At 44.0% G+C, this 27,703-nt stretch overlaps 1 protein-coding gene and 1 long non-coding RNA gene across 7 annotated transcripts in view; one reads left to right on the top strand and one right to left on the bottom strand.

Annotated features, from left to right (window-relative positions):
• LGMN (legumain) overlaps nucleotides 1-4,486 on the bottom strand; it is a 32,675-nt gene extending 28,189 nt beyond the window's left edge. Inside the window, exon 1 of one of the 4 annotated variants that reach the window (XM_034642338.1) lies at nucleotides 4,360-4,486. The gene's annotated coding sequence lies outside the window, so the exon portion shown is untranslated. Of the gene's footprint in view, nucleotides 1-1,636; nucleotides 1,797-4,203 lie in introns of those variants that run through there. The other 3 variants (XM_019804447.2, XM_034642339.1, XM_034642340.1) reach the window with 3 other exon arrangements.
• On the top strand, nucleotides 3,751-26,348 carry LOC109490327. Of its 3 annotated transcripts, XR_004620157.1 has the most exons (7): nucleotides 3,751-5,019; nucleotides 9,123-9,302; nucleotides 20,074-20,234; nucleotides 20,348-20,473; nucleotides 23,615-23,695; nucleotides 24,267-24,657; nucleotides 26,083-26,348. It is a non-coding gene; the product is annotated as an uncharacterized LOC109490327 (long non-coding RNA). The 3 variants fall into 3 exon arrangements; XR_002143636.2 differs by having other exon boundaries at nucleotides 24,267-26,348; XR_004620156.1 differs by lacking the exon at nucleotides 20,348-20,473 and having other exon boundaries at nucleotides 24,267-26,348.
• The last annotated feature ends 1,355 nt before the right edge of the window (nucleotides 26,349-27,703 follow it).

Here is a 27,703-nt window from a genome sequence, read left to right on the forward strand (position 1 = left end):
GCTCAGATCTACACTGAAGTATCTGTCCCTAATATAATTGCTGGAATAAAACTTGTCTTGGTGTTTTTAACAAGGGCTTAGTGCAATTTCTCTGTAACACAGGACACAGCTACTAAGTCATGGGAGACCCTTCCCTCTCTGGGCCTTAATTGTCTATCGGTAAATGAGATGGTAGAACTAAATTATTAAGGGCAGATTCCATTCTCAAACCTTTTAACTTCCTGTTTTAAGAGTGAGATTAAAACAAAATCCAGGGGCATCCTGGTGGCTCAGTCAGTTAAGCCTCTGCCTTCGGCTCAGGTGGGATCCAGGCCTGATCTGGGCTCCCTGCTCAGTGGGGAGTCTGCTTCTCCCTCTCCCTCCACCCATGCACGCTCTCTCTCACAAAAATAAATTTTAAAAATCTTAAAAAAAGGGGGGGGGCGCCTGGGTGGCTCAGTCATTAAGCATCTGCCTTCGGCTCGGGTGTGATCCCGGCCTTCTGGGATCAAGCCCCGCATCAGGCTCCTCCACTGGGAGCCTGCTTCTTCCTCTCCCACTCCCCCTGCTTGTGTTCTCTCTCTCGCTGGCTGTCTCTCTCTCTCTCTGTCAAATAAATAAATAAATCTTAAAAAAAAAAAAAAGGAAAAACAAAATTTAAAAAATACAACAAACTCCAACTAGCTCTTATCTCAAATGAAAACTATTTTATTACGGTTAATCAATATTTTTCCTACAGGGAAGATTTCTGATTCAGTGGCAAACTGGATTCTAGATTAGATCATGTCATTTAAGGTTACCTAATTCTGACTCTATGCCATTTTTTCCTTTACATCTCTATAAACTGGGTACCAGCAATGCAAACAATTCTTATCTAAAGACACACAAATGAATTCTATCAAGTGGTGGCTGGGTTGATTTCTGGTTGTAGAATGAAGCCAGTTTTGCCTGCCATTTGCCCATTCATTTAGTTATTTCCGACCCTGGAGTCTCCTTTGATCTGGCTGGAACCATCACACTACATTTCCTCATTATAAGTTAAATGTAATTTTTAGTACTTGTTCATTTTTATACCTGCATCAAGTGATGACTTTACCTTTTTTAAAAATTATCTTTTGGGGCACCTAGGTGGCTCAGTTAGTTAACCATTGACTCTTGGTTTCGACTCAGGTCATGATCTCATGGGTCATGGGATCGAGCCCCGGGTCAGGTTCCACACTCTCAGGGAGTCTGCGTGAAGACTCTCTCTGCTCCCCCACTTTCTCTCAAATAAATAAATAAATCTTTTTAAACAATTATCTTTTAACATTACAAAAAGTACAAGCAACTTAGTCATATTTCCAAATAGACACAATCAATAAACACTTTTAAAATCTCCTAATGGTTAGAATAATTTTGGAATCTAGCAAAGTAAAATTTGCCCAGTGGTAAACAGTTTTTCCACATTTTTATTTCCACACTTGAATCCCTTTTACCAAAATTACTATTTTTTAAACCTGGTATCAATGTAGTTTGTAATATTTTCCCACAATGGCTAAATGACTTTTCTAGCTAGATGTAAATTCTTAAGCTAAATTTTGTTTTAAGTTATATTCAAGAAATTGAAAGGTAAACATTAAATTACGATGTACAAAGTACAATGTAAAACACCTGTTACCTGTCATCGAGCCCATGAACTGTTAGTATTTTGCAAATCTGAGAACTCTCCCCCCATAAAGCAAATAAAATATCACAGATGAAATTTCTTCCCATGTCCCGTCCCATTCTCCCCACACCACGATCATAAGTTTCTTTCTCTCTTTCTCTCTTTCTTTCTCTTTCTTTCCTTCCTTCCTTCGTTGTTTTTTGGTGCAAAAAGGTGATTTTATTAAAGCATGGCGACAGGACCTGTGGGCAGAAAGAGCTGCTTAAGTTAGCATTTCTTTTCATTCACTTTATTATACTATTAGCATTTCTTTTTAGCATTTCTTTATAGCATTAGCATTAAGCATTTATAGCATTAAGTTAGCATTTCTTTTCATTCACTTTATTATACTATTAGCATTTCTTTTTAGCATTTCTTTATAGCATTAGCATTTCTTTTCATTCACTTTATTATACTATTATACTTCTAAAACATTTATGTCCACTTTACAAACATTCCCTTCTAAAGGACATTTAGGTGGTTTCAAAATTTTATAATGATAAAATTTTAAAATGATAAAACAATGTTGCAATAAACATCCTAATAGTCCTCTCCTTGCAAACAAATGTCTCTGTTTCTCTAGGCTACTTTCTAGAAGTGGAACCACTTGATCTTAATTAAGATATACACACTCATTTTTTTAAGATTTTATTTGACAGAGAGAGAGCCCAAGTTGGGGAGAGGCGAAGCAGGCTTCCCACTGAGCAGAGAGTTCCATGTGGGGCTCGATCCCAGGACCCTGGGATCATGACCTGAGCTGAAGGCAGAAGCTTAACTGACTGAGCCACCCAGGCGCCCCTATACATACCCATTTTGCTAGTAGCTACACCGTTCTATGATACACTTCTACCAGTAGTGAATCTTTTCCTCAAATACCTATCATCTCTTACATGTGAAATTTTCCCCCATCATAACCTGGGATTTGAATTATGGTCTACAAAGCAACTTCTGCAGTTAAAAAAAAAAAAGTGCTGGGCAATTCCTCAAAAGATAGTCATAGGTCAGAAAACTCAAGAGACAGCATTCACTTCAATATACTTTTACTGAACAATACTGGGTATGATGTATTTCACCTCCCCTAAGAGTTCAAAACTTTTTCTCCTCTCTTTGCTTTTCCCACTGCAGCATCTTTAAAAAATCCTCAGCAATTCTCCTGGGAATTACTGCAGGTGCTCCCTACTGGGACCTTTCTTCGATACTTTTCCACACTACGGAACTACCTAAGATACACATCTACTAAACTCAGCTTCCCAGAGGTACCTGGGTGGCTCAGTGGGTTAAGCGTCTACCTTCAGCTCAGGTCATAATCTCTGATGTTGGGATTGAGCCTTGAGTCTGGCTCCCTGCTCAGCCCTCTGCATCCCCCACCCCTGCTCATGCTTGCTCACACATGCGCTCTCTCTCTCAAATAAATAAAAATCTTAAAAAAAAAATAAATTCAGCTTCCCAACCTTTCAAGACAAAATCTAAATCTCTTACAGCAGCACAGAAGGCTCTGCAAGATGTACAGGGCTCTTACGAAACAGAGCTCACGAAAATTCACCACTCACATGAAATCCCTTGTTCCAACCAGGCTCCAAAACTCTGGTCCAAAATCGTGCCGCTTACCATGCCTTCCAGGGGAAAACACAGCTGTTTTTCAAGTGAAAAACCATGCTGTTTTCCAGGTGAAACATTCTTCTCCACCGCACTAGCTCCTGCCCATCCCTCAAACTCCAGGCACTTCCCTGGGAAGTTCTACCTCTTCCCACAAATCGGGATTAGATGCTTCCAACAGAGTTAGATGCCGCCCCTGTGCAAACTTGTAACACTGGAATGATTCTCTATAGACTGCCTCTCCCCTTTACAAATAAACCCTGCTCAGTAAGTGACGCTCAATGAACGTTTGCTAACTAATAGAAACCTACGGTAAAAAAGCTGAGCTACTCCACTCGCTACAAACCACAGGGCAAATCCCAAACTCTGGGCATTTATTTTCATCTATAAAACGAAGCCTATGATACACAGTTCCTTCTTCCAGGCCCCACAGATTCCACAATTCTTGGCATGGAATAACCCATATACATATAACCTCACCTCTAATAGTTAAGGCGCAGGGGACCTAATCAAACTACCACTTTCACTCCTGAAGTGAATCACCCTGAGTTCCACCCCCTCAAGCCTCTGAGAACTAGAGCATCCCTAACTTCTTAGAAGGGATGTTTTTACACGTTTGGGTATTTCTGTTGTTGTAGTTACCTGCTTTTCCCCGTGGCTACAGAGACCTGGGTGGAAATGGGGGCAATCCTTCGCATTACAAGCACCTAGAGCCTGAACTGCTCCCAGATTGTAAAGGTCGGAACCAAGCGGCAGACCCTGCCCGGCACGCCCTGGAGGAGGGACTTTTGCCAATCCCTCTCCGCGCGCCAGTTTCCCCCTGCACCAGGAGGAAGCCCTGGGCTTCCAGGTGGAGCTCGCGCAACGAAGACTGTTCCCAGCAGCCCACGACCACCCCTCGGGAGGACGGGCTGAGAGGTCGCAGCATGTCCCTTGGAATTCACCGTTTCCCGAAATTCTCTTCGAAGGGTGAGAAGTGGCTTACTCAGGGCCGCGGGAGCTGAAAGTCCCGCCCGTGAGGCCCAGAGTCGCGGCAGACAGGCAGCCCCGGCCCGGGACGTGGGGCCTGGCACGGATCCCCGGCTGGGGCTCGCGGTTACCTGTGGCGGAAGCCCGCGGCAGCGGCGGCGGTGGGCGGCAGGACCGTGGGAACTCCTCGCGACGCGCAGCCTCAGATGCGCCACCTCCTGACGTCCGCCCTGCAGTGATTGCGGAGCGACACCAGACTCAGGGCTTTAATGGCCTAGGGCGCTGCGTTGATTGGTGGAACTTGGGGCGGGCGTGTGTGAACGCCAATGGGAGGCGGAGCGAGGCGGGGCCGGCGAGCCAGAGCGCCTACAAGTCCCAGCATGCACGAGCCGGGGTTTTTGGGCCCACAGCCCGCGAACCCTGGGAGAAGCATGAGCAATGAAATGGGGGGTGAGGGCGCCCGGGGTGCGTGGGGCTTCCCTGCAGACGCAGTAATTCCAGAAGTGCCCGCCGAAGGATCAAAACCTGCGCGCGGGGCACTTTAACGCAGTGGTTTCCAAACTTGCACTTTGGAATCCTCTAGGGAAACTTCAGAAATACTGATGTCCCTGTGTCGTCTGAGATGTCGTGAGTTCCTTGGTCCGCACGTGTTCTGGGTTTTGGAATCTCTCAAGATCCTCCGTGAATCGAATGTGTGTCCTTTTAATCCTCGAGGCGACCCTGTGAGAAGTAGGTGCTCTTATTGTGGTCCCCGCTTTACAGTTAGGACGACTGAGGGAGGCTCAGGCATGGTAAGTAACTGGGTCTTCTGAAGACCGCATTAGGTCTGAAGTGTTGGGGCCAGAACCCACACCCAGGCAGTCTATCTAGTTCCAGAATCCTGTCCTCTTCAACCCTGTGCAAGGCTACTTTTCAAATGTTGGGTATTGTTATCTCACAGGGAAATGGGGAAACTCTACACGCACCTGTGCGGTGTGGTAGAGCACAGAAAATTGAGTTGAGTGGAACTGATGTGAGAGAATTAAGTGCAACCCTACCCAGGCACATCAAGTGTAAGATCTAGGGCTGCATTCACCGGTTGTCTCATTTCATCTTCTTTTAGAATCTTTTTTTTTTTTTTAACAGTAAGTCAGGCGACCCCATACTGCCCTGAGCCTGCTCCCTATTTTTGTAAATAAAGTCTATGAGAACACAGCCATGCGCCCTGGTTTAGGTATTATCTCCGGCTGTTTTTACCAACAAGGCAGAGTTGAGTCTTACACGAGAGAGTGTGTGGCAAACAAAATCGAAAATATTTACTGTCTGATCATTTACAGCAAAAGGTTGCCAACCCCGAGTTAAGTACTTCTCCACACCCTTAGCTGGGAAGTGACCATGGTCTTTCTTCAGACCCACATCTGTCCAAGTCCAAAGGCAATTCTCATGACCACTACACTTTCGCAGTCTTCCTCAGTGGGGAGTGTTAGGAGTTCATTCAATCATTTATTCAAGAACACGTTTAGTAGATGTCCCTTAGGTGCCAAGTGCAGCTGATTTCTGAGAGAAATTGGATTCTTTTTTTTCTTTTTTTTAGAGAAGAGAGAGTGCATGCGTGCGGGGTGGGGGCCAGTGTTAGAGGGGCAGAGGGGGAGAGAGAGAATCTTAAGCAGGCTCCACGCTCAGTGCAGAGCCCCAAGTGGGGCTCAATCTCACAACTCTGAGATCATAACCTGAGCTGAAATCAAGAATCGGACACTTAACCGACTGAGCCACCCAGGTGCCCCAAGAGAAATGGGATTCGTTCTTTCCCATTGGTAATTCACTGTCTAGTAAGAGAGGAACAGCATGTCCTTAACCACTCCTTCAATTCACCCAGAATAAATGGTGACCTTTGGCTGGTTATGTTTTCACAAGTGAAGTGGAATAGAAGTGGTGGCCTGATGCCAGGCATGTTTAGGCAAATGAGGTCCAGGGATAGCCCCCTCAGTCTCCCTCAGCAGCACCATGAGCTGAGAATGTGGACAAGAGAAGGGGGCTGTAAGTTGAGGACCAGTGGGTGGCTGGGGATTGGCAGGGGATTCCCATGATGAAGGTCAGGAGAGCCCTCGAAGAGACTAGCCTAGGCCAGCCACGAGGAGACTGAGATGAGAGGGACCTGGAGGGAGAAGTGGGCACGCATGGTGGGCTCAGCCATCAAGCTACCTCGATTCCGATCCCAGCTCCAGCACGTACAAGCTGTGTGACCTGAGCCAGTTACTTCACTTCTTAGTGCCTGGGTTTCCTCAACAGTAAAATGGAAGAACAGCACCTACTTCTCTCTGTAAATTGAATGAAGCACAGTGCTTAGCACCAAGTAAGTGCCCCATGGATAGTAGCTACCGGCTGGCTTAAGAACATGGTGAGAAAAGGAAGATAAGAATCTCTGACCTTGGGCATTGCCTGTGCTCTGATACCTAGGCATGGAATGGCAGCATGGTGTGGGAAGGGCAGCGCGAGTGGGAGGCGCCAGGACCCAAGGGGCTAGGCATGGAAAGAACCGCAGGGGGCAGGAGGGTGGCAGGCTCTCTGCAAACATATAGGCATGAGGACACCCCCCTCAAATGTCCCCAGTGTAATTCTCATCAGGAAAGTCACAGTGTGGGCCTCAGAGGTTAGTGAGGCTCAAGCCAGATATAAATCTATGATACCACCAGACTATGGCAGATAACCCAGCCACCAGCGATCAGAGCAGTGAGGAGCTATTTCAGATTCTATCTTTTTCTTTTAAACAGCAGGAGACTAAGTGAGAGGTTAAGATTATAAAGCAACAAGCCTTGGAGAGAGTAGGGAAAAAATTGGTTAAGTTTAGAGCAGTTTTCTGTACCTCGGCATCACTGACATTTGGAGGCCAGTAGTTTTTGGTTTCGTGAGGGAGGTTGGGGGGCTGTCCTGCACCCTGTAGGGTGTCTAGCAATATCACCATCCCGGCGGCTACCCATCTGATGCCAGGAGCACCCTTCCCTCAAGTTGTGACAACCAAAAATGTCCCTAGAAGTTGCCAAAAGCCTCCTGGGGGAAGGAGGGGCAAAATCTGTCACCACACCGCCCCCCTCCATGGTGAGAACCACTGGCTCAGAGAGAAATAGGGCTCAACATTCATTCATTCGTTCATTCATTCATTCATTCATTCATTCTGTTTGATATGACAGTCAAAAGCATGAAACTCTGGATCCAGACGTCCTGGATTTCGATTCCATCTCTGCCACTTCCTGGCTGTGGGATCCTGGACAATCTTCTCACTTACCTGTGTTTCGTAAGGTTGTTGTAAAGTTCAAACGAATTGATACGCATAACAGACGAACTCAGAATAGACTCCAGTCAGGTGTCCACTATCTCTTGATGGCATAAGTGCGAGGCACTAGCCTGAGCGCTGAGGATCCCAACAGTCTACTGTCTACTGTCTACTGTCCCCACCACAGACAGACTGACCTTTTGTATGTAAATGTTTCAACTGAAATATGTACTATTTTGATCTCAGTAAGGGGATAAACTGAGGCAAGCTCAAAAAGGCGTTTATTTGGGAAGAGCAGAGGAACTGCAATTTGATACAAGCTATAGGCGAGTGCGTTGAGGATTTGGGGTAGGTTGTATTTGTGGGCAGGGAATGTAAAGAGGGTGACGTTCAGCCAGAAGTCAATTAGAATCAAACACACATGGAGACCAGCTTTGAAAATGAAGGGGTCCCAGCTCCCAGAATGTGCCACTTTGGCATGTGGATTGTCTTGAGCTGAAAGCACCCTGGGCTCAAGAGAAACTTTTATTGCTCCCTTAACCACACAGAAAAATCTAAATTAAGGGTCTTTCCCCAAATAAGAGTTCTTAACAGATAAATTTCATCTGAGTGACCCAACTGTATGGTAGGGCAAACATCTAAGAACCAAACATCTGCCCCTCTTCTCTCACCCTGTGAAGTGCATTCCTTTGCTCTGAAGTCCCAGCCCCCTGCCCCTTTTCCTTAGTTCAGGATGACCTATAGACCTCATTTTACCTGTCTTTGGAAAGTCCATGTCTATGCGGATTCCCCGTACGTACACTAGTAAATTTGACTTTCTCCTTTTAAACTGTCTCATGTCAATTTGATTCTTAGTCCAGCTAGAAGGATCTTTGAGGGGACCAGAATTCTTGCTCCCTGACATAGTAAAATACATATAACATAAAATTTGCCACTTAAGCCATGCTTACGTGTATGGTTCAGTGGCATTAATCATGTTCACATTATTGTGCAACCACTCTATTTCCTAAACTTTTCATCAGCTTAAAAATCATTTCCTCCTTCCTCAAATAAAATCCTACCTGGCTAACATCAGCTGACTCCCGCTTATTCCCATGACCTCATTTCCTGTCACAGGACTCACTCTGCTCCAGGCCTCCTGGCCTTCTTGTCTTTGCCTATGCGAGTCCCTCTTCCTGGCATGCCCTTCCCCTTCCAGTCATGCAGCTGGCTCCTGCTGCTGAGAGATGACATCCCATGCCTGCCGACCTAAAATAGCACACAAAACCTCATCACTCTATAGCCTTTCTCCTTGTTTTCCTGTCTCTCTTGTACATTTCTTAGTTAATTTCCTAGCTCTCCACTAAAATTAAGAGCAGGAGCGTAGTCTCTCTTATGTATTTCTATACCCCCAGTGCCTAGAGCAATAGCTGCAATATAGTTGGTACTCGGTAAATAAATATCAATCGAAATAAATGGCACGATAAAGACCCATGCAGATTGCTATGGTCCTAAACGCAGGGTGCAGGGAGGGGCACCATCTCTTCCTGATCGTTTCTGAAGGATTTCCAAGCAATCAACAAGCATTTATTTAACTCTGTGGTAGGCAGTATTCTTAGAATGGCCCCCCAAGAACCCTCACTCATGTGTAATCTCTTCCTGCAGGATGGGCGAAACCTCTGAATAGGATGTGTTCAAACAGAAACAGCAGGCTCAAAATGGAGTCATTAATGCTAAGCCCCACACAGCAAACCAGGACTTCCTCTGTAACCTGATTGCAGCTTCATCCTCTCGCAGGAGTAGAATTATAAACCTGTCTGGAATTTCCTGATCAACACTAATAAGGTAATCTGCATGATAGACCCCTGTGCTTCCTCCCAACAACTCTCCCGCCCTCCAAGAAAAGTAATCTTGCCTGAAACAGTCCTTTCTTTTCTTTTGCTAATAACTTCCTTGTCCCACCCATTTCTGCCTGTAAGTCTTCCATTTTTTTAAAAGATTTCATTTATTTATTTGAGAGAGGGAGAGCGAGCACATGAGCATAGGGTGGGGGGGCAGAGGGAGAAGGAGCAGTGGACTGCCCGCTGAGCAGGGAGCCCAACATGGGACTCAATCCCAGGACTCAGAGATCACGACCTGAGCCACGGGTAGATGCTTAACTGACTGAGCCACCCAGGAGCCCCAGTCTTCCATTTTATACAGCTCTTCTGATCCCCTTTCTACTTGCTAGCAGGATGCTGCCTAATTCATGAATCATTGAATAAAGCCAGTTCGATCTTCAGATTTACCCAGTTGAATTTTTGCTTTTTTAACAGATTACTTATCACTCCTATGATTATGTTATTGATGAAAGATAGTTGGAAGAAAGGCAGGCAGGGACAAGTTGCCCTCCCCCCAGGAAACCACCCTTAAAAGGATTCTACACCACCCTGGAGGGAGCCCTCCACCCTTTCCCATGTGATAGATGACAAAAACCTAATTGGATGACAGGCACAGGGAGGGTTAATCAGATTAAAACAGCGGGCCCCGCCAATGACCCCATAAAAACCTCTAGACTTAGAAACTGCAGGGGCAACCCTCGGGGTTCTCCTCCCTCTTCGGGAGCTTTGTCACTTTACTGTCACTTTACTGTGGCTCCAGAAACTTTACTTTGCTTTCGGGAGCTTGTGTCACTTTACTGTCACTTTACTGTGGCTCCAGAAACTTTACTTTGCTGTCCACCACTCTTCATCTTGTCTACCTCTTTATTCTTTGGAGTGGGGTGACCAAGAACCGCGGGCACCCAAGGAGAAGGAAATCCTGTAACATTTTATGGCAAAAGATCATGTGGGCAGTTGAGCCTATTCTAATCATAGGAGCCCTTCAAAATGAGTTTTCTCTGGCTGGTGCTTGAGATCCATTGCCGATGAAGATGAAGGTACGTCACAGTAGCTGCTCAGCAATTGTTCGTTTTCATCTTTATTCATCCCCATTGCATTTCTGGGCTAGTCTTACAACCATCTTGCAACCTGTCCTCTACACAGCAGCCAGACCAGTGACACTTTGAAATCTGACACTTGTAGATCACTTCTCTGTCCTAACCACACCTTACCATGGCCTATGAAGTGCTCCATGACCTGGCTCCCCAGCTCCCTCTGTGACCTCATCTTCCACCACCTGCCCCTTGCTCCCTCCCTGCCAGCCACATTGGCCTCATGGCGACACTCAAACATGCCAGTCTCTTCCCTACCACAGACTCTTCCATTGGCTTTTCCCTCTGCCCGAAAGGTTCTTCCCCTGAAGTCCCAAGACTTATTTTCTTATTTGTATTGTGAAATGTAACAAGTGTACAGAAAAGTGTGTAAAAACATGTATGTATAGTTGAATGAATAATTATAAAACAAAATCACCCATGCATCACCCAGGTCAAGAAGTAAAATGTCATCAGCACCTCAGTAGTCCTCCTCCTGCCAAATGCCCCAACCTGGCCACAATTCCTTCCCCACCCCCCAGAGACTGACCCTGTCCTTATGACCACTATTTCTTTGCATTTCTTTGTATGGTTAGCGTCTAAGTCTGTACCTTTAAACAATATAGTTTGATTTCACCTAGTTTGGAAGTTATGTGATTGGGATCATACTATTCTTTTATCCTTGCTTCTTTACTTAAAAAGGTTTATTGTTGAAATACAGTTGGAATACAATGTTATGTTAGTTTCAAGTATATAGCATATTGATTCAACAATTCTGTGCATTGCAGAATGCTCTAACTTTTTTTTAAAGATTTTATTTATTTATTTATTTATTTGCTAGAGAGAGAGAGAGCACACAAGCAGGGGGAGCATCAGGCAGAGGGGGAAGCAGGCTCCCCTCTGAGCAGAGAGCCCGATGTGGGACTCGATCCCAGGATTCTGGGATCATGACCTGAGCCAAAGGCAGATGCTTTACCGACTGAGCCAGCTAAGCGTCCTGCTCTAACTGTTTTATTGAAGTATAATTAACATACAATTTTATGTTAGTTTTAGGTATACAGCATATTGGTTCAATAATTCTATGCATTACTCAATGCTCACCACAATAAGTGTAGTCACATTATTATAGTATTATTATCTATATTCCCCATGCTGTACTTTCCATCTCTGTGACTGATTTATTTTATAACTAGAAGTTTATACTTCTTAATCCCCTTTATCTGTCTTGCCTTTCCCTCCACTCCCCTCCCCTCTGGGAACCATCAGTTTGGTTTCTTGTTTTTGTTTCTTTGTTCATTTATTTTGTTTTTTAGATTCCACGCATAAGTGAAATCATATGGTACTTCTTTCTTTGTCTGACTTATTTCACTTATATGCCTTACTGCTTTTAGTGATCACTGTGTATATGACGATCGTCCCCGTGGCCACTAATAGAAGCAGTTCATTAATTATCATTGCATCATTTATGCTGCATGGTATCATCACAATTCATCCTTCCTCTGTTTTGTTTAAGATTTTATCTTTTATTTAAGAGAGAGAGAGAGCACGAGCAGTGGGGAGGGGCAGAGGGAGAAGCAGGCTCCCCGCTGAGCAGGGAACCCGATTTACGACTCAATCCCAGGACCCCGGGATTGTGACCTGAGCCAAAGGCAGATACTTAACTGACTGAGCCACCCAGGTGCCCTCCCAAACCAGTTTCTGAATGGGTTGTCCCACTTTACATTCCCACCAGCCAGGGATGCAAGTCTCATTTGCTCCACGACCCCACCAACACTTAGTAGTGTCAGACTTTTTACCAGTCTGATAGGTTTATAATGGCACTTCGTTTGGGCTCTTTAATCCACTTGAAACTGATTTTCGTGTATTGATTGAGGTATTTCCTCACTTAATTCAGTCTCTACTCAAATGTCATTCTCTCAGAAAGGCTTCCCCGAATATTAAATAGAATACACAGCCCTACCCCCGCCCCTGACTCTCCCTCCAGGGTTCCATCTATCACTCTCTATCCTCTTACCTGGTTCTTTCTCTTAACTGCCGACACCATATTCTATATTTATTTCTCTTGTGACATTGTATTTTATGTTTATTTGGTTGGGTGATTTTTATTTTCTTAACAGAATCCACCTGTGGTCTAAGGGCATTACACATATTCTTTTAATTCTTATAACAATGCCATGAGGAGCAGCCCTATATAGTGGATACTATTATTAGCCCATTATATAGATGAAGAAACTGAGGCTGGAGAGATGAACTAACATGCTCAAAGTGACACAGCTAAGTGGCAAAGCCAGGCAATAGTGCAGGAGTGCACTGTTTAAATTGGCAACCTTAAGCTGTCTCCCTTTCCCTGCCTTTTACCCTACAAATTCCATCAACACCATTTGGAAAGGAAATTGAAGAACACAGTAGGGAAGGAAATAGAGGAACACAATATTTCCTGCATCTGAGCATAACTGTGTGATTGTTTAACCCTACTAAGTAAGAGAGAAAACAGAACTAGGCAAGGTTTGTATTCTAAGCTCTGTTCCAGAACACCCGGGCAGGCCTGCACAGTCTCGCTCTTGGGAGAGGGGAAGAAGGAGGTTGTGTTGCCAACAGGCACTTTCACCCTAAAGCAGATCTAGGGAGAGGCACAAGAGCCCTCTACAGAGGTCTGGTGAGGACTCAGTCGATACCAGGTGAGGACAGATGACAGGGGCAGAGGTTCTAGGGTAATCGGAAACAGGTCTAAAGTCAAGGACTGGGTGCCTGGGTGGCTCAGTAGGCTAAGCGGCTGCCTTTGGCTTGGATTGTGATCCCGGAGTCCCGGTAGGGAGCCTGCTTCTCCCTCTCCCTCTGCCCACCCCCCTTGGGCTCCCTCTCTCTGAAATAAATAAATAAATAAATAAATAAATAAATAAATAAATAAATAAATAAAATAAAATCTTAAAAAAAAATAGAGTCAAGGACCTCAGAAGCCCAATTTTTAAATGCCTTTTTTCCACTTTAGCATTTAAGCTTTCATGTTTTCTTAACACTCACTCAAGACCTGTTGGCAGAATATTATTTTATCACTTAGTTCTCAATAAAGGATTAATGAATTAATAATGTCTATGCAGTAGGCACTATTACTATGCCCATTTTACAGATGAAAAAAAATGAAGGCTCAGAGAAATTAAATAAGCAGTCCAAAGTTTGTAAGTGAGGTAAGCCCAGAGAGCAGGGCTCAAGAATCAAGCTGAGCTGGGACTTGCTCCCCCAAGGTTACTGTCAGGGTTATGTTTCATTACCTCGTCGGGTATGCTTTTCAGAAGGACTGAGGCAGAAATTCTGACTGGCCTGAACACAGTTGGTTCCTAAAGAGGAGACACTGTGAATTGTATAAACGAGCAGGTGTGTGTGTGTGTGTGTGTGTGTGTGTGTGTAAATATAAGACTTATTGAAAAATCTGTGGCCCACCCAAAGGAAACCCACAATTTTTCAGATTCATTTCTGGCCACATTGTATGTCACCACCACTGTTCTCTCTTCTTTTGCTTTTAATTCGTCTCCACCCCCCAAAGTCACTCTTTTAATGTAAAAACTGGTGCCTGGGAAGAAGACTTGATTTTGTAAAGTCAGGTTCCGGTGCAATGCTGTGTATCTCAGGCACTAACCACGAATGCAGAAAAAAATATGTAAAGGCCTCTTGTTTGTGGCAAGCAACACCGTGGACAATGAATTACATGACCCTTTTAAGATGACCTTCCATCAGAATATCCTAGGAAGACAGGGACAGTCCCTAGGAATTGTCATAGATCAGTTCCCTTGAAGCAAACCTGAGAGACAATTCTTGTGCCAATAAGCTGTAGAGGGCACACTCTGGGGACAAACCTGGAGGAGAGTGGAGGAAGGGGACAGGGCAAAGGAAGAGACTCTGCAAAGATATGGGTTCAGGAAGCAGCAGGCCTCAGCCTGATCCCGTCAAGAGCTCGAAAGCACAACTGTACTGTAGAGGCTTTCCTTTTTTTTTTCTTTTTAATGATTTTTTTATTATATTATGTTAGTCACCATACAGTACATCCCCGGATTCCGATGTAAAGTTCGATGCTTCATTCGTTGCGTATAACACCCAGTGCACCATGCAGTACGTGCCCTCCTTACTACCCATCACCAGTCTATCCCATTCCCCCACCCCCCTCCCCTCTGAAGTCTTCAGTTTGTTTCTCATAGTCCATAGTAGAGGCTTTTCTATCCAGACACAGGAGGGCTGAGCTGTTCATTCCCACATCAGCCAGTCATTGGCTATGAAGAGGGAGTGCGACTTCCCAGGCCTCTCCTGGCAGGGGACAGCTTTCGTGAGCCAATGGCAGAGTGGGAACACAGTAGGGCACCAAGAGTACCCACTACACTGGGGCCATCACAACTTACGTGTGATCCAAAAGTGGTAGTTTTCTGGTTGCACTATTCCATTTATTTATTTGCTTTTAATAGACTTTATTTTCTTAGAGCAGTTTTAGGTTCACAGCAAAATTGAGCAGAAAGTACAGAGAGTGTCTGTATATGTCCCCTATCCCCCACATGCACACAGCCTCCCCAACTGCCAACATCTTGGTCCCTTTATTACGATCAATGGCCCTACGCTGACCGTCATCACCCAGAGTGCACAGTCTACATCAGGGTTCACTTGGGTGTTGGACATTCTGCGGATTCTGACAAATGTATCATGACATGGATCCACCATTTCAGTATCAAACAGAACAGTTTCACTGCCCTAAAAATCCTCTGTATTCTGCCTCTTCGTCCCTTCCCTCCTCTAACCCCTGGCAGCCACCGATCTTTTTTCACTGTCTCTCTAGTTTTGCCATTTCCAGAATGTCGTATAGTTGGAATCCTCCGGTATGTAACCCTCTCATACTCCTGGCTTGGTTTTTTTGTTTGTTTGGTTTTGGTTTTGGTTTTTTTAGTAATCTCTACACCCAGTGTGGGGCTCGAACGCACGATCCCCAGATCAAGAGTCGCAGACGCTCCACCACCTGAGCGAACCGGGCGCCCCAGACTGGCTTCTCGCACTCAGTACTATGCATTTAAGTTCCTTCCACATCTTTTCACAGTTTGATAGCTCCTTTCTTTTTGCTGCTGAATAATGTTCCGTGGCCTGTATGTACCACAGTTCATTTATCCGTTCATCTCCTCGAGGACATCGTGGTTGTTCCCAGGTTTCGGCAGTTAGGAATGACGTTGCTTTAAACATCCATGTGCAGATTTCGTGCAGTCGTAAGTTTTTGGCTAAACACCAGGGAGTGCAGTGGCTGCGTCACACAGCAAGAGCGTGTTTCGTTCTGTAAGAAAGCGCCGCAGTGTCTTCCAAGGCGCTTGTACCTGTTCCACCCTCGTCCTCCCCAGCAGTGAGGGCACGTGCTCGTCCTGCACCCGCACAAGCATGGGGTGTCCTCAGTGTTTGCACTGAGGCCATTGTAACAGGCGTGTAGCGGTATCTTGTGGTTGTTTTAATTCACAATTCCCTAATGACACATGATATTGAACATCTTTTTTGTGTGCTTATAGACCATCCCTGTATCTCCTCTGGTGAGGTGTCTGTCCAGGCCTTTTAACCTTTTTTTTTTTTTTTTTTAAGATTTTCTTTTTAAGTAATCTCCACACCCAATGTGGGGCTCAAACCCACAGCCCTGAGATTAGAAGTCGGACACCCCACCCACTGAGCCAGCCAGGCGCCCCGTGACCATTCTTGTTTTTAATCACGCTGCTCATGTGACCCTTAACACCTATAGTTTTCTTTGGGAGGATGTTCTAAAAGGAAATATTGGTGATGGAGGTACAACTGTGAATATCCTAAAAGCCACTTTACACTTTAAAAGAGTGTTTTTTGTGGCATATAAATTATATTACAATAAAATTGTTACTTATGAAAGTTTGTACTATAGAGCTAAGAGGTATACAAATTTTATTTTATTTTTTAAAAGATTTTATTTATTTATTTGAGAGAGACAGCATGAGCAGGGGTGGGGAAAGGGTAGAGGGAGAGGGAGAAGCAGACTCCTCACTGAGCAGGGAGCCCGATTCGGATCTTGGTCCCAGGACTCCCGGGATCTTGACCTGAGCCAAAGGCAGCCGTCCATATACAAATTTTTGCTGAATATTTTCTATAGACTTTTTTTTTTTAAGATTTTATTTATCTATTTGACAGAGAGAGAGCCAGGTAGCAAGAGAGAGAGAGCACAAGCAGGGGGAACTGCAGGCAGAGGGAGAGGAAGGAGCCTGCTCCTTGCAGAGCTGGAGGAGCCCAATGTGGGACTCGATCCCAGGACCCCTGGGGATCATGACCTGAATCGAAGGCAGACGCTTAACCAACAGAGCCCCCAGGCATCCTATAGACATTTTTAATAAAAAGTTGGGTTTCAGGTCAGAACAGGACTTCCATATTTACATAACTTCAGTATCACTCTCCATCTCATTAATGCTCCCTGTATTTTATGCATCCTTCAAAACTGCCTTCAGTCCTTTCTGGAACAAGACTGGGTGTAAATAAAAAGATAAAGACAGAAATACCTGATTCATCTTTATATTCCCCAAGTGCCTTGACCCTTGGGGGTCTGGAGGTTTTCATAGGTGTCTTTGCAGTATATTTTCAAAAGCAAGAGTGAGACCAAGAATGTCTCGTTGAGGTCCATCCCCAGGGGTTACGAGTCACATGTCGCACTCTGTTTTGCGTCTTGGGGAAGTGTCCTTAGTTACCAGCACAGTCAGCATCTCCTCCTTCGGCCAGTAAGCACTTCTTTGTCATTTGGCAGATGCACTTCAAAACCTTTGACTGTCATGTGATGCTGCGGACTGGTCTGGGTCAGGTGACTTCCCCAGATGGATCCACTCAGTGGAGCCAAGCATTTCCTTTCAACGGTGTCCTTGGCCAAGCCTCGCCACATGTTAAACTGCCCAGAATGTCATACCTCAGTGTGAGCTGATGGGCAGGTGGACAAAGAGTTCTTAGTCTTCCAGAATCAAAAGGCATCTCGGGGGCGGGGTGGTGCAGTAAAGTGGAAACAAATGAACGACCCAGAACCTGGCTGGGCAGCCTTGCACAAGGGGCTCCAGCGCCATAGCCCTTCAACGCTTTCTCATTTTGAAAATGAGAGAGTTGAATTCAGTGATCCCTCAGACATCTTTCCACTTTAACAGATCACTGGTATAGGGCTTCCCAGACTGTTGGATTTCACAGATCAATACAGTTTTTACAAACGTTCAAGAATGGACACAGGGTGTTAGGGGCACCTGGGTGGCTCAGTTGATTAAGCGGCTGACTCTTGATTTCCACTCAGGTCATGATCTCAGGGTCCTGGGATCAAGCCCTGTGTTGGGCTCTGTGCTCAGTGAGTCGGCTCGGGGCTTCTCTCTCTCTCCCTCTGCCCCTCCCCTTGCTCATGCACTTTTCCTCTCTCTCTCTCTCTCTAAAATAAATAAATCTTTAAAAAAAAAAAAAGAATTGACGCAGGGGTTTACTTTTTATTTTACAAGGAAGGGCAATGAAAAAACAACTATTATTATTGCCATTTTCTATCACATCATTTTCAGAAAGGAAAGCTATATTAACTTAAAAAAGGAAAGAAATAATCTCAGGATGAAAGACAGTCTTTGTTAAGAAAAGAGTTGGCAACTTGACTTCAGTGTAAGTACTGTGTACTGGTTCTGTCTTCCTCATTAAAAAAAAAAGCTTTATTGAGATATAATCTACATATCAAACAATTCATTCATTTTTTTTTTAAAGTAGGCTCCACAATGGGCGTGGAGCCCAATGCCAGGCTCAAACTCACAACCTGAGATCAAGACCTGAACTGAGATCACGAGTGGGGCACTTAACCAATCGAGCCACCCAGGCGGCCCTCAATTCATTCAAGTGCACAGTTCAGTAATTTATAGTAAATGTATAGAGTTGTGCAACCATCCCTACAATCTAATTTTAGAACATTTCCATCACCCCNCAGAGCACGATTTGCCAGGTGCATGGGTTCAAATCCAGCTCTACTACTTATTGCTATGCCATCTTGAGTAAGTTCTTAGCAGTTGTGTGTTCCTCAGCTGCCCCGTCTATAAAATCGAGTTAATAAAAATACCACCCTGGCATTCTGTTATGAGGATTAAATGAATAAATTGACTGGGACTTAGTATAGCACCTGGCATATGGGAAGCACTGCACGGAATAGTTTACTCTTATCACATGGTCTTCCCCAAACCAAGGAATAATAATAGCCTGTCCTAGAGGTGAAATGAAAACTCTACTTAAATCTTTCAAAAGGTGTTCTCTTTCTCCCAGCAACCCAATTAAAATTTCCAAGTTCTTTTTTTTTTTTTAATTTTTTGAGGGGCGCCTGGGTGGCACAGCGGTTGGGCGTCTGCCTTCGGCTCAGGGNAGTTTACTCTTACCACATGGTCTTCCCCAAACCAAGGAATAATAATAGCCTGTCCTAGAGGTGAAATGAAAACTCTACTTAAATCTTTCAAAAGGTGTTTTCTTTCTCCCAGCAACCCAATTAAAATTTCCAAGTTCTTTTTTTTTTTTTAATTTTTTGAGGGGCGCCTGGGTGGCACAGCGGTTGGGCGTCTGCCTTCGGCTCAGGGCGTGAGCCCCGCGTTGTGGGTTCGAGCCCCACATCAGGCTCCTCTGCTATGAGCCTGCTTCTTCCTCTCCCACTCCCCCTGCTTGTGTTCCCTCTCTTGCTGGCTGTCTCTATCTCTGTCAAATAAATAAATAAAATCTTTAAAAAAAAATTTTTTTTTGAAGATTTTATTTATTTGAGGGAGAGAGAGTCCAGGNTTTTTTTTGAAGATTTTATTTATTTGAGAGAGAGACAGAGTCCAGGCAGGGGGAGGGGCAGAGGAAGAAGCTGAGCAGGGAGCCTGACTCGGGACTTGATCGCAGGACCCTGAGATCATGTCCTGGGCCAAAGGCAGAGGCTTAACCAACTGAGCCACCCAAGTGCCCTAAAATTCCCAAGTTCTTAAAAACAAGTTTCCCCTAGAGCTCAAGCTAAAGGCTTCAAGAAAGTCCCCTCCTTCGAGAATTATCTTTGAGAAGAACGCTTTGCCCAAGCTTCTAGCTGTGGAAGACATTGGAGCTCCAAAATGTTCTCGGCAGTTCTGGTCCCCTCCAGCACATCTTGCTCAGAAATCACTGCTCAGTCTGTGGACAGCAATCTGTTGTGTGTTTTTATCCAGTCCCTCAAAACATTCCTAAGCACCTAGCAAATGTTGGCTGGATACCAAATAAATAAATGAGTGGGAGCTGACCAGAAGAGCCCTCTGGTTCAAACTTCTGGTGATCTTCTTTCCAAAATAGATGAAGACCCTTTTATGACCTTAGATATAAACTTTGGAACGGGGATAACTTTGGAGGTGAAATGGCCCAAGACCCTGGTTTTGCAAATAAAGAAATTGAGATACTGAAGGAAACATGACACCTAAGAGTATACAGCAAGTTGGCCACAAAGCAAGACTTGAACACGGCTCTTCTGTTTTTCAGCCCAGATGCCTCTCTAGATGTTGCCATAAGTGAAAGAGTCTAAGACTTTGGACTAAATGGGCTGACCTCAGGTCATGGCCTGAAAATCATTTGTCAAATCAATTTCCCAGTGTCACCTTGTTACATTTTCTTATACTTCCTCTCCCAAATAAAGCTTCTTTTTTTTAATTTTAGGGTTCAGTAAATCAAGGAAATGCTATCAGTATTATCTCTTTTCACATCTTCGATCTTCAGCCCCCAATGAGCATGAAAGACATTGGCAAAAGCGACTGTTATCTTTGGCTGGTAGCGTGGAACCCATGACTTCCCCGAACCAGGGCTGGATTGCATAAATGGTAAGGCTGGCTTGTGATGTTCAGCAAAACAGAGACAATAATTAACATGAATTCAAAAAATAAAACTAGTTAACAGGAGGCCAGAGTTCCCCTTTTTCCTTCTTTCTCTACAGCAAAGCATTTGGTTAAATGAAAACTGCTGACTGAGGAGCTAAAAAAGATCAAAACAGGAAGCCTTAAATGGCTAACAGAGCACTGTATTTAAGAAGAAGACGCTAGACACCGTCATGCTTACAGAGGTGAGTGGACAGGCCCTGACTCAATGAAAAGTTATGCAGAGTATAGGAATACAATCAAAGCTCATTCTCTTAGGGAGACTTTATGCGAAGACACTCCCGGGGCCCCTTACTTTCCCTTGTATCATTCAGGGAAGGAGTAATTTTATCACATCTGTAGATTCATGTAACTACCACCACAGTCAAGATGCCAAGATACAGAACTATCTCATCCACACGAAAGAACTCTTTTGAAAACATAATCTTGGAGCGCCAAGGTGGCTCAGTTGGTTGAGTGTTCGATTCTTGGCTTCGGCTCAGGTCATGATCTCAGGGTCATGGGATAAAGCCCTACGTCAGGCTCCACACTGAGTGGGGAACCTGCTTGAGGTTCTGTCTCTCTTTTCCTCTCTTTAGCGCCTCCCCCCCATCCCTGCTTGCACACTCTCCCCCTCTATCTCTCTCTGTAAAGAAAAAAATAAATAAAAGCTTAATCTTAGCACTATTATCACCCTAAATAAATAATTCCTAAATATCACCAAAATCTAGCCATTGCTCAAATTTCCTGTTATTTCTTTTTTTCTTTTGATTTATGTTTGTTTGAAATAATATCCAAGGGGCACCTGGGTGGCTCAGTCAGTTAAGCATCTGCCTTCAGCTCAGGTCATGATCCTGGGATCCTAGGATTGAGTCTTGCATCGGGCTCTCTGCTCGGTGGGGAGTCTGCGTCTTCCTCTCCCTCTGCCTGCTGCTCTGCCCACTTGTGCTCTCTCTCTCTCAAATAAATGAAGTTTTTTTTAAAAACTCTTGAAAAAAAGAAACAATATCCAAGTAAGATCCATACATAGATACATATGCATCTATAGGTCTCTTTGTCTCTGTCTCTGCCTTTCTCTCTCTTTTGTTACAGTTTCTGTTATTTTCAAATGTGTTTGTTGAGGAAAGCAATTTTTCCTATAGAGTTTCTCTCGCTTTGAATTTTGCTGATGATATCTTCATGGTGTTAACATGTCCCTCCCTGAAGGCTTAATAGGATTCAGATTCTAATTTTTGATGAGAATGTTTCTTCAGGAAGCACCTCATGCCTGGTTACCTATCTCTCTCTTTTTTTAAGTAACAGCTTTATTGAAATACAATTCATATACAGTAAGTTCATTCTTTTAAATGTATACAATCCTGTGGTTTTTACCATATTCAGAAAGTTGTGCAACCAAGACCCCACTATTTAATTCCAGAATTAGATAGAATTCCATCACCCCAGAAAGAAATCCCATACCCATTGGCAGTCACTCCCCATTCTCCTCCACCTCCACCCCTGCAAACACTAATCTGCTTCCTGTCACTATGTTGGGCTATTCTGTACATTTCACATACAGTTGACCCTTGAACAATGGGGACTAGGGGTGCTGACCCCCCATGCAGTTGAAACTCCAGATATAAGTTTTATTTTTTTTTTATTTTTTTTAAAGATTTTATTTATTCAACAGAGACAGAGACAGCCAGCGAGAGAGGGAACACAAGCAGGGGGAGTGGGNCCACCTCCACCCCTGCAAACACTAATCTGCTTCCTGTCACTATGTTGGGCTATTCTGTACATTTCACATACAGTTGACCCTTGAACAATGGGGACTAGGGGTGCTGACCCCCCATGCAGTTGAAACTCCAGATATAAGTTTTAACTCCCCCAAAACTTAACTACGAATAGCCTTCTATTGACTGGAAGCCTTACTGATAACATAAAGAGTCGGTTCAATATTTTGTATGTTACATGTATTATATATTATATTCTTATAATAAAGTAAGCTAGAAAAAAGAAAATGTTGTTAAGAAAATCATAAGGGGGGCGCCTGGGTGGCACAGCGGTTAAGCGTCTGCCTTCAGCTCAGGGCGTGATCCCAGCGTTCTGGGATCGAGCCCCACATCAGGCTCTTCTGCTATGAGCCTGCTTCTTCCTCTCCCACTCCCCCTGCTTGTGTTCCCTCTCTCGCTGGCTGTCTCTATCTCTGTCAAATAAATAAAAAATCTTAAAAAAAAAATCATAAGGGAGAGAAANGAAAAGAAAATCATAAGGGAGAGAAAGTACATTTATATTATTTTACTGTATTTATATTTTAAAAATCTGCATGTAAGTGGACCTGCACCATTCAAACGTGTGTGCATCAAGGGTCAGCTGTAATGGAATCATGCAGTATGTGTTCTTTTGTGTCTGGATTTTTAAAAAATTTTTGTTTTTTTATTTGAGAGAGAGAGAGATTGAAAGAGAGTTAGAGCAGGAGGAGGAGCAGAGAGAGAGGANATAAGGGAGAGAAAGTACATTTATATTATTTTACTGTATTTATATTTTAAAAATCTGCATATAAGTGGACCTGCACCATTCAAACCTGTGTGCATCAAGGGTCAGCTGTAATGGAATCATGCAGTATGTGTTCTTTTGTGCCTGGATTTTTAAAAAATTTTGTTTTTTTATTTGAGAGAGAGAGAGATTGAAAGAGAGTTAGAGCAGGAGGAGGAGCAGAGAGAGAGGAAGAAGCAGACTGCATGCTGAGCATGGAGCCCATCACGGGGCTTGATCCCACGACCTCCAGGATCACGACCTGAGCTGAAATCAAGAGTCAGATTCCCAACTGACTGAGCCACCCAGGTGCCCCTTGGTTCTGGATTTTTTAAGCACTTAGCAGAACATTTTCAAGGTTCATCTGCATTATGGCTGAATAATATTCCAGTATATGGCTATGCCATGTTTTTAATCCATTCAACAGCTGACAGATATTCTGATTGTTTCCACTTGTTTGTTATGAATAGGGTTGGTATAAACAGTTGTGTACGAGTTTTTGTGTAGACATATTTTTTCATGATTCTAGAGTATACACTAAGGGGTAGAATTTCTGGGTCATGAGTAAAATCTGTTTAAGTTTTCTTGCAGCTCTTTTTGTTCTTAGGGTCGATAGCTATGAGAATGGGCAGCCAAATTGTTATCTTGTTTTACAGTCGCTTGAAATAGTTTCTGTTTGTGCGGTAATGCTGCAACTCAATACACAGATGTTATTTCCTTTTTGATTTTTATTTGAGGGATTTCTTTTTAAATTTTAATTTGTTTCATATTTATGTGAGATATTCATATGGGCTCCCCATGTTCCTTCTTTGCTCCATTCCCTAATAATCCAGCTGAAAAGTGATTGGGCAGGTCCAGGTGAGGAAAACAACCAAGTTTGGAGGTGCCACAGCAGCAGTCAGGACCCCAACAAGGTAAGGGGCCCAGCAAATCAGCGACCTGGCAGTTGGGGCCTCAGAAAGGAAGGTGGCCAACTTGGCCAATAACACAGCAGAGCTGGGAGATCAGTTACATGAAGTGGGACTGAGCGAATACCTAAGTATATTGAGGATAATGGATAACGGGAGGTGAGTTTCTCGATGTCAGGGGAGAGAGTTCCAAATCTTTGTTTTGTTTTTTAAGATTTTATTTAATTGAGAGAGAGAGAGAAAGCACAAGCGGGGGTGGGGGGCAGCAGAGGGAGAGGGAGAAGCAGGCTCCCTGCTAAGCAGGGAGCCTGATGCAGGGCTTGCCCCCGGGATTCTGGGATCATTACCCTGAGCTGAAGGCAGACACTTGACCGACTGAGCCACCCAGGCACCTGAGAGTTCCAAATCTTATAAGGGAGAAATCGAGAACGTACCTTGTGGTGTTGGATTGGACTTGGAGTTATTGCTGAACTCCTGTTCCTCAGAATCAAAGATAGCTATGGAAACAGACAGTGAGTAACAATAAACAAACCCAGCCCTCAGATCTTGGTTTCTAAATGCCATTTTTTTTTTCTAGCCAAGCGAACAAGGGACCCTTGGAGAAGTTAATGATTCTAGGAGTGGGGCACAGGAAGTATACAATAAACCTGCAACATGCTGTGGTATCAGAAAGCAAGGAGGTGCTCTCCTGAGAGTGACACGGCAACGGGACAAAGAAGCCAGATTCTAGGACACTATGAACATCACGATAGTTAGCAGGAGTGACAAATGGCGCTCGGTTGAATGACACAGGAATCCACGAGTCTACATTGATATCCACAAATGAACGGATGAGTGAGGGGAAAGAAAAGCACTTCCTGCAGTGGAATGTTACCCAATAAATGTGAGAGGAGTGATAGCATCATAAAATCACCATTTGGCAGTCATTAGTTCAGTCACGAAACATCGATGGATACTAAATCCAGCAGGTGAACCTTGGGTGACAGACAGGGATGGCAGGCTTCTCACTGTGTTCCTGCTTGGCGGGGAGGGGAGAGCTCTCTGGTATCTTCTCCTAAAAGGGGACTAATCCTATATAACTGGGCCCCACTCTTACGACTTCGCTTAACCTTAACTACCTTCCTATAGGCTCTGTCTTCAAATAACGGTCACATCGAAGGTCAGGGTTTCAATATATGAACTCGGGGCACACGATTCAGTTGTCGCAGAGCAGGAATTCCTTTCTCCGACAAGGTCCTTCCAGCTAGGCAAAGAATCCACTTGACCTGAGAAATGGACAGGAAAAAATCAAATTTAATTCCATATGTATGGGGAATCCACACAGACATGGGAATTCCAAAGACGGGCAGGCAAAATGAGGTATGTATGTCCATTCTGAAGGAAGGAGAAGAGGGCAGGGGTCTGGGGCTTCAAGGGAAGGAATGCACCTCATGAGGCAGTAAAAAAAGCAGACATTAGGTAACTAGATATTTGCCCTGTCATACACATAGTTTGCTCCAATAACATTTATCTCTGGTAATAAACCTTTATTCTTGGAAAGGCTTTTAATTTAGATTCTTGTATTTAGCTGCTGGATGGAGAAAGTTTCTCCTGAGTCCGCAGAATCCCAGCATCTCAGAGCTGGAAGGGACTGAGGGCAAACACATTTAACTTCTTTGGGATTCCTCTGAGCTATCTCTTGATGGGTTGCTGGGAATGATTGGGTGGGGCTCTGCATACCTCTTCCCCACTCCTACCCTCTTCATCCACACCCCTCAATCAGGACTGCTCCACTGCGACATATTTTATATATGGGGCATAGATATAGGATTTCCTTTAAAGAAAGAATTCTGTGCATAACGTACACCTTAAAAACCACTAATGACCCATTTTACAGATGAGGAAACTGAGGAGGCCCTGAGAGATCAAGGGAGCTGTCCACAACGCCAAAGCAAGGCACAAAATGCTGTTTGTTGATACCCAGGCAGGGGCTGTTTCCAGGACAACACATAGCCTCTTCTCCACCCAGCCTCGTTGTCACTATAGGGTCATATGGGGGTTGGGGACCTCTCAGCAAGGACAAAGACCGGCTAAGGAGTGGCATGAATGGGGGCCTAGGAGGTTTCATCAGGGCCTCAGAGCAGCTTAGCACTCCAGATGCCATGGAAAACACAGAATTGGCCTGCCCCATTGGGAGGAACTTCCAAACAAGTATGGGAATATGAGTTCCTGTTAATAATTCAGGGTCAGGAAAGATTACATTCTGTGCTCTAGCAACAAAAGGATACAGCACTACCCCTTTTACCTGTCAATCCAGATAGAATAGACATACACACAAACATACATATGTACATTGTAAGTACTCAGTGCCTCCTGCTGCTAGAAGATAAAAATGCACAAATTTCATTCTTCAGATCTGTTCAGCGAGGAAGTATAACCACAGAACCCAGGAGCTGAAGGAACATGGAATCTTCCAATGAGGGTCACAAAATTCCTAAGGGATTCCTGCACCGGCTGGGCAGGTGATGGACATGAGGAATATTATTTGATTCCACGAGGCAGGACCACAAGAACATGGGGAATACATTTAGCCTCCTAGTGTATTCAAAGTTTAAAAAAATTGGGGGCGCCTGGGTGGCACAGTGGTTAAGCTTCTGCCTTCGGCTCAGGGCGTGATCCCGGCATTCTNGAAGGAACATGGAATCTTCCAATGAGGGTCACAAAATTCCTAAGGGATTCCTGCACCGGCTGGGCAGGTGATGGACATGAGGAATATTATTTGATTCCACGAGGCAGGACCACAAGAACATGGGGAATACATTTAGCCTCCTAGTGTATTCAAAGTTTAAAAAAATTGGGGGCACCTGGGTGGCACAGTGGTTAAGCTTNGCCCCACATCAGGCTTCTCCGCTATGAGCCTGCTTCTTCCTCTCCCACTCCCCCTGCTTGTGTTCCCTCTTCTGCTAGCTGTCTCTGTCGAAAAAATAAATTAAAAATCTTTAAAAAAAAAAAAAGTTTAAAAAAATTGATGTTATTCCTTTTCAAAAAATAATAGATTCTCATGGTACAGAGTGCAAAGGGTACATACAAAAGAGGATTCATGGAAGAATAAACCTCTGTCTCACCCCTGATACCCAATCAAGTTTCCTCCCAGGAGGCAAAGAAGGTGCCCGTCAAGAGATNAGCCCCACATCAGGCTCCTCTGCTATGAGCCTGCTTCTTCCTCTCCCACTCCCCCTGCTGGTGTTCCCTCTTCTGCTAGCTGTCTCTGTCGAAAAAATAAATAAAAAATCTTTAAAAAAAAAAAAAAGTTTAAAAAAATTGATGTTATTCCTTTTCAAAAAATAATAGATTCTCATGGTACAGAGTGCAAAGGGTACATACAGAAGAGGAGTCATGGAAGGATAAACCTCTGTCTCACCCCTGATACCCAATCAAGTTTCCTCCCAGGAGGCAAAGAAGGTGCCCCTCAAGAGATAGACTCTACCCATAAAAGGTATTTTACACAAATGATAGCAAATATGAATACCATTTTTTTGTCCTTTTGGGGTTTTTTTTTTTAGCTTAACAGATTGTTCAGGTCTTGGAGCTCATTTCCAATTTCTACATAAGAGCATCTGTGTTTTTTTTTTTAAACAGCTGCATAACATTCCATTGGTTCAATGTACCAAGATGTTCGAATCAATGAACTCATTGATTAAATTGAATCACTGAACTCATTTCCAGTATTTGTTANAAATAAATAAATAATCTTAAAAAAAAAAAAAAAAAAGAGATAGACTCTACCCATAAAAGGTATTTTACACAAATGATAGCAAATATGAATACCATTTTTTTGTCCTTTTGGGGTTTTTTTTTTTAGCTTAACAGATTGTTCAGGTCTTGGAGCTCATTTCCAATTTCTACATAAGAGCATCTGTGTTTTTTTTTTTAAACAGCTGCATAACATTCCATTGGTTCAATGTACCAAGATGTTCGAATCAATGAACTCATTGATTAAATTGAATCACTGAACTCATTTCCAGTATTTGTTAT

This window comes from Ailuropoda melanoleuca, chromosome 14, assembly GCF_002007445.2.
Source record: "Ailuropoda melanoleuca isolate Jingjing chromosome 14, ASM200744v2, whole genome shotgun sequence".
Classification (NCBI taxonomy): Eukaryota; Metazoa; Chordata; class Mammalia; order Carnivora; family Ursidae; genus Ailuropoda; species Ailuropoda melanoleuca.